The following is an 8355-nucleotide window of genomic DNA, read 5'->3' as shown; positions in this document are numbered from 1 at the left end:
GAGGACGGAGGCAGAGACTGCAGGGAGGTGGCCATGAGCCGAGGAACATCTCCGGCCACCAGCAGCTGAAAGAGACCCAGAAGGATCCGCAGGAGCAAGATACAGAAGACACCTTGATCTTGGACTTCCGACCCCCAGACCCATGAGAGGATATATTTCCGTTATTTTAAGGCCCCCAGTTTGTGGCCGCCTGTTACAGCAGCCTCAGGAAGCCCCTGTCTCTACCACCCTCTGGGCACCTGCCTCACCTGGAATTAAATGCAGACTCCTGGCTGTGGCCCTGCCTCCCTAGGCCTTCTTGTCCACGGTTCTCCCTCTTGACCGGTGGTCAGATGAACACCTGCCTCTCGGCCTTTGCCTGTGCTGTTCCACCTGCCTGCAGCTCTTCCCAGCATCCACTCCCTGGAACCTCAGCCTACAGACCAGGCCTTCCCTCTGTCCTGCCCCACCCGGCGTGATTTTTCTGTATATCCCTATCACAGCGCCACACCCAGGCCCCAGTTCGTTTAGTGTCTGTCTCTCCAGGACATCCGCCCCAGGAGGGCAAGGATTTTTTCCTCAGCCACCCTGGTGCCCAGAACAGGGTCACACTTATGGGAGGCGCTCGATCAAAAGTGCAAAACGAATCAGTGAATGAACAACGACAAAGTCCGCCACTCTCATCCCTCCCGGCCTCTCCCGGCTCTCGCCTTGCCCTGGAGCGCTGGGGTTGGGGGGTTCTGGTTTCAGAAGGGTGGCGGTTCCTCTAAATTTGGCCAGTCCTAAGGCAGAGGGATTGCAGGGCCTTCCGGTCGGTGAAGAGCAGAGGGCCCCGGGCCTGCCCCGCCCCCTCCCCTCCCACCCGGCCTCCCTGGCCTGCCTGGGCCAGAGCAGTGCAGCTGTTGACATTTACAGAGTTTTGGGGGGTTGGGGGGACCACAGGAGTCTGCAGAGCTGGTGTGTGTGTGTGTGTGTGCATGTGTGCGAGAATGTGTAACTGTGTGAGAGTTTGTATAAATGTGTGTGTGTGATTGTGTGAGAACTGGGATGTGTGAGTTTTTGCACATTTGACCTAGTGCCTGCTGCGTGTCAGACCCTGTGCTGGGCACCCGGGGCACGGGGGTGAAAGAGATGAAAATCCCTGCCTGGTGCTCGCTTAGGCAGCACAGACACTGAAATTGGACCGACGCAGAGAAAGATTAGCATGGCCCTGCACAAGGATGACACGCAGGTTTGTGAAGCGGTCCGTGTAAAACAAAACCCTGCCTGCGTGGGGCTGGCGTCACGGAGAGACAGACACTGAACAAGCCCGTGTGCGTGCGTGTGTGTGTGTGTGTGTGTGTGTGTGTGTATGTGTGTGCACCTGTGCGTGTGAAGTAGCAATAAGTGTGAAGGGGTGGGAGTGAGTGGTGGTGTGAGAACCTGAGGTTGTGCGAGTGTGTGGATGTGTGAGTGTGTGAGAATTGGAGGGGGTTGTGCATGACTGCGTGAGGGTGAGATTGATTGTGTGAAGGTGAGAGTGTGTGGATGTGTAGGAGTGTGTGAGGATGCCAGAGTACCTGATTGTGTGAGAATTTGGGAATGTGAGTGGATGAGAATTGAGGGTGTGTGACTGTGAGGATGTGTGACTGTGTGAGAATTTGAGGATGTGAGTGTATGGGTGTGAGAATGTGTAGCTGTATGAGAATTTGTGTGAATGGGTGTGACTGGGAATTTGAGGGGGGAGGAGGAGTGTGAGGATATGCCTGTGTGTGAGTGCATGCTGGGGGCCCGGCGACCTGTTTGCTCAGGGCATACAGGGACCCTGGGCCTCCCTCCCTCAATGGTGCACATCACTCCATCCCTGCCCCCTCCTTCCCTCATTTACCCTTCTCCTCGGGGTTCCTTCTTTCCTCCTCTCTTCAATTTTTTTTTTTTTTTGGACTTTGACTTCTCATTTGAGGTTCTGGGCCCTGTCTCCCCATCCCCTGTCTTTCTCCCCCCGAACCCCTAAGGAGGGTCAGAAGGGCGGGGAGGCAGGGCCACCACCTCCGAGTCTTCTGCACCCAGGAGGTCTCGGACCCCCCAGTTGTGCAGGGGAGGCCCAGGGCGGCCCTGGGACCAAGGAGGTGGGAGGAGGGAGACGGGAAGGACGGGGCGGGGGAGGCGGGGGAGGCGGGGAGGCTGTGCAGCTGGGGCCTGGCCAGGCTGCCCCGCCCAGAGGAAAGGGAAGGGGCACTGGAAACTGACCCTCTGCCTGGCGGTTGCTGTCACCTGGGGGAGCTACAGAACGTCTCCTGTCCTGGCGAGCCCCGTTCCCCCCCCCCCCCCCCCCCCCCCCGCCCTGCACCACCAGCTGGAAGTACAGGGTGGGAGGCAGAGATGGGCAGGGTTCCCAGCCTCCACACCATTGACATTGGGGACCCGATCATCCTCTGGGCGGGGCCCCTGTGTGCACTGTGGTGTGTGGAGCAGCAGCCCTGAACTCCACCCACCAGATGCCAGGAGCTCCCTCTCTCCCAAATGCCTTCCAGACATGGCCAGTGTGCCCAGGGTGGGCAGGATCGCCCCTGTGACAGCACGTGGGCTTGGGGGACCATAATGCAAACCCTGTACTGTCTCCCGGGGCCCCCCAAAGCTCTGGGTTTGGGCGGGGGGAAGCTTTCTGTTTGCTTCATGCTCCTCAAAAGCCCCCAGGGCAACAGAAGGAACGTGGGCCAGGCTCGGAGGGGAGAGAGCCCAGGTTGACAAGAAACGGGGGTGGGAGCCCCCTCAGCTGCGCTCAGCCCCGGCTGGCTCCGGAGGCAGCGGTTTCCACCTGCCTTCTCAGCAGCTCTGCCCCAAGGCGGCAGATTAAGAATCAATTAAGAGCGGGAAGGAGGATTTGCCAGGCGGAGGCGGGAGAGCTGGGGGCACTGGGCCGCAGGATGGATGGGGTGACTGGCAGGGGCTGGGGGCTCAGTCGGCACAGCCCCCCACCCCCGGGCAGTGAGGGGGCTGGGGGCTCCCTGAGACTGCAGTCTGGAGAGCGGGTGAAACAAGGCCCGTTTGATGGGTTGTTGTGAAGACTTAAATGTGTACAGATCTTAGGTGAACAAAAATTCATCTTATTTGATTCAGCAAACACTTATCTGTCACCTGGCGCTAGGTAAGTCTGTGCTAAATAAACACAAAATGAGCGTTGGAGCTAAGCTCCACCTCCAGCGAAATGTGGCAGATGGCCACGTGGAGACACTGCTGGGCCCACCCAGATCCGGGTCTTCCACCTGCTCCAGGTATTGGCTGCCCAGGGCTCCCACCTACCTTTTCTCTGGAGAATGTCGTCTGCTCACCGGAGTCCCCTTCTCTAGAGATGCGCGGGGGGGGGGGGCGGTCCCCTCCCCCAGGTGCAGCCCACAGCCAATGGCTGTCTGATACCAGGGTGAGGAAGGCCAGCCCCCAGGCCTCTAGTTGGGACAACTGTCTGATGCAATGCACCCTCCAGGGCTCCCCAGGGATCAGGCTGAACGCTCACCTGGCCGAGCCCCTCCCTCTGCCCATTCTGCTTCCCTTTCTCTCTGTGTCAAGAGTCCTGGCCCCCAAATCACAGGCCTCTGAGTCCCTGTTGTGCTTCTAGGTAGGTGCTATGGACTGAATGTTTGTGGTCCCTCCAAGTTTATATACAGATGCCCATCGACTTACCCCGGGGTTAGGTCCTAATTAAACCCAGCGTAAGCTGAAAATACCCTAAGTCAAAAGTGCATTTAAGCCCTAGCCGGTTTGGCTCAGTGGATAGAGGGTCAGCCTGCGGACTGAAGGGTCCCAGGTTCGATTCTGGTGAAGGTCATGTACCTTGGTTGCGGGCACATGCCCAGTAGGGGGTGTGCAGCAGGCAGCTGATTGATGTTTCTCTCTCATGGATGTTTCTAACTCTCTATCCTTCTCCCTTCCTCTCTGTAAAAAATCAATAAAAAATATATATTTTTTAAAATGCATTTAATACACCTAAACCTACCAAGATCATAACTTAGCCAGCCTTAAAGGTGTTCAGGACACTTACACTGAGTTTCATCTCAAGGCGTTTTGCGGAAATGATGGAAAATGAAAACACAAAACACGGGGACCAAAAGATCCTGGCCACGCAGTACACGGCAGAGGATCGGTTGTTCACCCTCGTGATGGCGTGGCGGGCTGGGTGCGGCAGTTCTGCCAGCCTGGGGGAAGATCACCATTCAAAATTCGAAGTACAGTGTCTATCGAATACGGTATCACTTTCGCACTATCCTAAAGTTGAAAAATCCAAAGTCAACCCACTGAAGTCAGAAACATCTGTATTAAAGTCCTAATGCCCAGTGTGATGGCATGAGGAGATGGGGTCTTTTTGGGGGGTGATTAGGTTTATATGAGGCCATAAAGGGGGAGGTCCATATGGGATTAGTGTCCTTATCTTAGTGTTCCTATTGGAAGAGGAAGAGACCAGCTCTCTCTCCTTCTCCCTTTCTTTCTCCTTCCCCCTCCCCCCCCTCCCCCTCTCCCTCCTCCCTCTCCCCCTCTCCCTCTCCCTCCCTCTCTCCCTCTCCCTCCCTCTCCCCCTCTCCTTCCCCCTCTCCCTCTCTCCTTATCCCTCTCCCTTTCCCTCTCCCTTTTCTCTCTCCCTCCTCCTCTCCATCTCCCTTTCCCTCCTCCTCCCCCTCTCCCTTCCACTCATCCTATCCCTCTCCCTCCCTCCTCATCCCTCTCCCTCTTCCTCCACTTCTCCCCCCTTCCCTTCCCCTCTCTTTCCCTGCCCCTCTTTCCCTCTCTCTGCCAAGTGAGGACACAGTGAGAAAACAGCCATCTGCAAGCCAGGAAGAGAGCCCTCACCGGCAACTGAACGTGCCAGCACCTCGATCTTGGACTTCCAGCCTCTGGAATTGTGAGAAATAAGTGTCAGGTGTTTAAGCCGCTCAGCCTGCAGTATTTTGTTATAGCAGCCCCATCGGACTTAGACGGAAGGGAACCTAACCTAAGACAGTCGCCTTAGTAAAGCCCGCTATGCACACCAGTTCGAATGTGGTGTCAAAAACTGAATCCCATCCCCTACAAGCTCCAAGCTGACTTCCTTCTGCCCTCACAATTCCAAATCTTACTTCAATTTTTAAAAATCATTTTTCCATTGATTTTTAGAGAGAGTGGAAGGAAGGGAGACAGGGAGAGAAACATCGATGTGAGAGAAACACATCGATTGGTTGCCTCCTGAGCATGCCCTGACCAGGGCTCGGGCCGGGGAGGAGCCTGCCACCGAGGTACCTGCCCTTGACCGGAATCGAACCCGGGACCCTTAGGTCCGCAGGCCGACGCTCTATTCACTGAGCCAAACCGGCTAGGGGCCAACTCCTATTTCGGTCTAATCACATCATGTTTCTGTTCCCTAACTCTTATCTCTCCGAATTCCCCTTGCCCTCTTCAGCCAAGATGATCCTTTTCGATTTGTAGTTATTTGCCTGATCAATAATATATTCACATGTTCAAAAAGCATTAAGTACACCAAGAGGTGTTCTCTGAAAGCTCTCCCTTCTTGCCCTAGTCCCCCAGTTTGCAAACCCCCAGCAGACGCCCGCCATTTTCACAATCAGGTGGATCTTGTCACATTGTCTTTATGCAAATACTGGCAAAATGTGAATTTATGTTCCTACTTTTCTGCCCCCTTTTTACAGGAAAAAATAGTGGATGTTACATTCCATTCTACCCAGAAAAATCTCTTTAAAGAATAAATAAGGTCACGGGTCTCCTGCCCAAAATCCTCCTACGCTTTGACCTGGGCATGTTGGGCGGGGCCGTTCTTGAGGACGTGTGCCCTGTTGTCCTAGTGCAGGGGGTTGTGTGTCCTGCTCCCACATCCTAGTGCCATTAGCAGCCCCAGCCATTGTGACAACACCAAACTCTTTTTATTTTATTTATTTATTTATTTATTTTTTTAAAAATATTTTTATTGATTTCAGAGAGGAAGGGAGAGGGAGAGGGAGAGATAGAAACACCAATGATGAGAGAGAACCATTGATAGGCAGCTTCCTGCACGCCCCACACTGGGGATCGAGCCTGTAACCCAGGCACGTGCCCTTCACCGGAATCGAACCCAGGGCTCTTCAGTCTGCAGGCCGACGCTCTATCCACTGAGCCAAACCAGCTAGGGCACCAAACTCTTTTAAAAATATATATATATTTTTTATTAATTTCAGAGAGAGGGGGAGAGAGAGATAGAAACATCAATGATGAGAGAGAACCATTGATCAGCTGCCTCTTGCACTCACCCCACTGAAGATCAAGCCTGCCACCCAGCCATGTGCCCTGACCAGGAATCAAACCATGATCTCCTGGTTCATAGGTTGATGCTCAACCCCTGAGCCACACCGGCCGGGCTGCCCCAAACTGTTGCACAATCCCACCCCTTGCCCAGAGGGGGTGTCTCTCCCCTTGAGACCCACTCAGCCCTTTCCAACCTCTCTCTGGCCCCACCTCCCTCGTGCTCCCTCCACTCTGGCCACACCAGCTTCCTCACTGTTTTCTGAACAGCCGGCCCTGCTCCCACCCAGAGCCTTTTCCCAGGCCACTCCCTCTCCTTGGAATTCTCTTCCCCAAGACTCATTGGCTCGCTGCTTTCCAGTCTTTGCTCCAATGTCACCGCTTGAGAGAGGGCTTCTCTCACTATACATTTAAATAAGTTCCCTCACCTGTCCTTACCTATTGCTACTTTGATGAATTACAGCAAATGCAGTGGCTTCAAACGACATTTATTACCTCACAGGCAGGTCCTGTGGGCCAGGAATAGGAGAGCGGCTTAACGGAGTGGTTCTGGCTGGGGTTCTGTCATGCTGGTGGGGACGGCAGTCGCCTGAAGGCTGGACTGGGGCTGGAGGAGCCTCTCTCACATGGCTGTAGGCGGGAGGCCTCGTTCCTTTCTGTGTGCGCCTCTTAAAAGGGCTGCTTGCGTGTCCTCACAACATGGCGGCTGGCTTCCCCAGACAAGTGATCTGAGAGCGAGAGAGAGAGAGAGAGAGAGAGAGAGAGAGAGAGAGAGAGGCTGAAGCTCTGCCACATCCAGTCACGTGTGTCACATGCGACTCATTAGACGATGGTCCCTCAGCCAGCCCACACTCAAAAGGGGGGTGGATGGGGCTCCATCTCTTGAAAGAAACAATATCAAAGAATTTGAATATATTTTAAATTTTATTTTATTAAAATGTTTATTGAGCCCAGCCGGTGTGGCTCAGTGGTTGAGAGTCAACCTATGAACCAGGAGGTCATGGCTTGATTCCCGGTCAGGGCACATGCCTGGGTTGCTGGCTCCATCCCCAGTGAGGTTTGTGCAGGAGGCAGCCGATCAATGATTCTCTCTCATCATTGATGTTTCTATCTCTCTCTCCCTCTCCCTTCCTCTCTGAAATCAATAAAATTTTTAAGTGTTTAATGAGATATAATTGACATATAACACTGCATTACTTTTAGGTGTACAGCGTAATGATTTTATATACAGACTGTTCCCAACTACAAGGGTTCAACTTATAATTTTTCTATAATGTGATGGTGTGAAAGTGATATGTATTCAATAGAAACCAGCTAGGCTAAGCTATGATGTTTGCTAGGCTAAATGCATTTCCAACTAAAGATATTTTCAACTTATGAGTTTATCAGGATGTAACTCCATCCTAAGCCAAGGATCATCTGTGTGTGTATCTACATATATAAAGGCCTAAGTGACCGTCCAACTGTCCAACTGGTAGCTATGACGTGCAATGACCACCAGGGGCAGATGCTCAATGCAGGAGCTGCCGAGCTGCGGTGACTCGGCAGCTGTGGTTCTCGGGTGACGCACCCGGAACCAGAGAGGAGGGAGCCTGATTCTGGGGTGCGTCACCCGAGAACCACCCTCTAGTAACCTGGTACCCCTCGGGGGATGTCGGAGAGCTGGTTTCAGCCCAATCCCCGAAGGCCAGGCCGAGGGACCCCACCTGTGCACAAATCCATGCACCGGGCCTCTAGTCTACACTAATAAAAGAGAAAGATGCAAATTGACCATATCTTCATGACACCCACCAGCCAATTAGGAGTGAATATGCAAATTAACCCAACAAAGATGGTGGGTTAATTGGAATATGTAGGCGTTCCACAGTGCCTCAGCTGCTCTGGGCTTCTGGGCAGTGTGGGAAGGCAGACAGGTGGCTCCGGGCTGGAGCAAAGGCGGTGCCAGCAGCTAGGGGAAGGAAAGCCCATTCTTGCATGGATCTTCATGCATCGGGCCTCTAGTATATATATAATGAAAATGAGAACCACAGTAAGTCTAGTTAACATCCATCACCACACAGAGTTATAATTCTTTTCCTTGCGGTGAGAACTGTTAAGGTCTACTCTCTTAGCAACTTTCAAATATCCAATGCAGCA

At 53.5% G+C, this 8355-nt stretch overlaps 1 non-coding gene across 1 annotated transcript; it reads left to right on the top strand.

Moving 5' to 3' along the window:
- The first annotated feature begins 1127 nt into the window (after positions 1-1127).
- LOC114228480 (U6 spliceosomal RNA) lies at positions 1128-1234 on the top strand. The gene has a single exon (XR_003614621.2). It is a non-coding gene; the product is annotated as a U6 spliceosomal RNA (small nuclear RNA).
- Positions 1235-8355: the final 7121 nt, after the last annotated feature.

The sequence above is a fragment of the Eptesicus fuscus genome, chromosome 6 (assembly GCF_027574615.1).
Source record: "Eptesicus fuscus isolate TK198812 chromosome 6, DD_ASM_mEF_20220401, whole genome shotgun sequence".
Lineage (NCBI taxonomy): Eukaryota > Metazoa > Chordata > Mammalia > Chiroptera > Vespertilionidae > Eptesicus > Eptesicus fuscus.
This window is presented reverse-complemented; position numbering and strand designations above follow the sequence as displayed.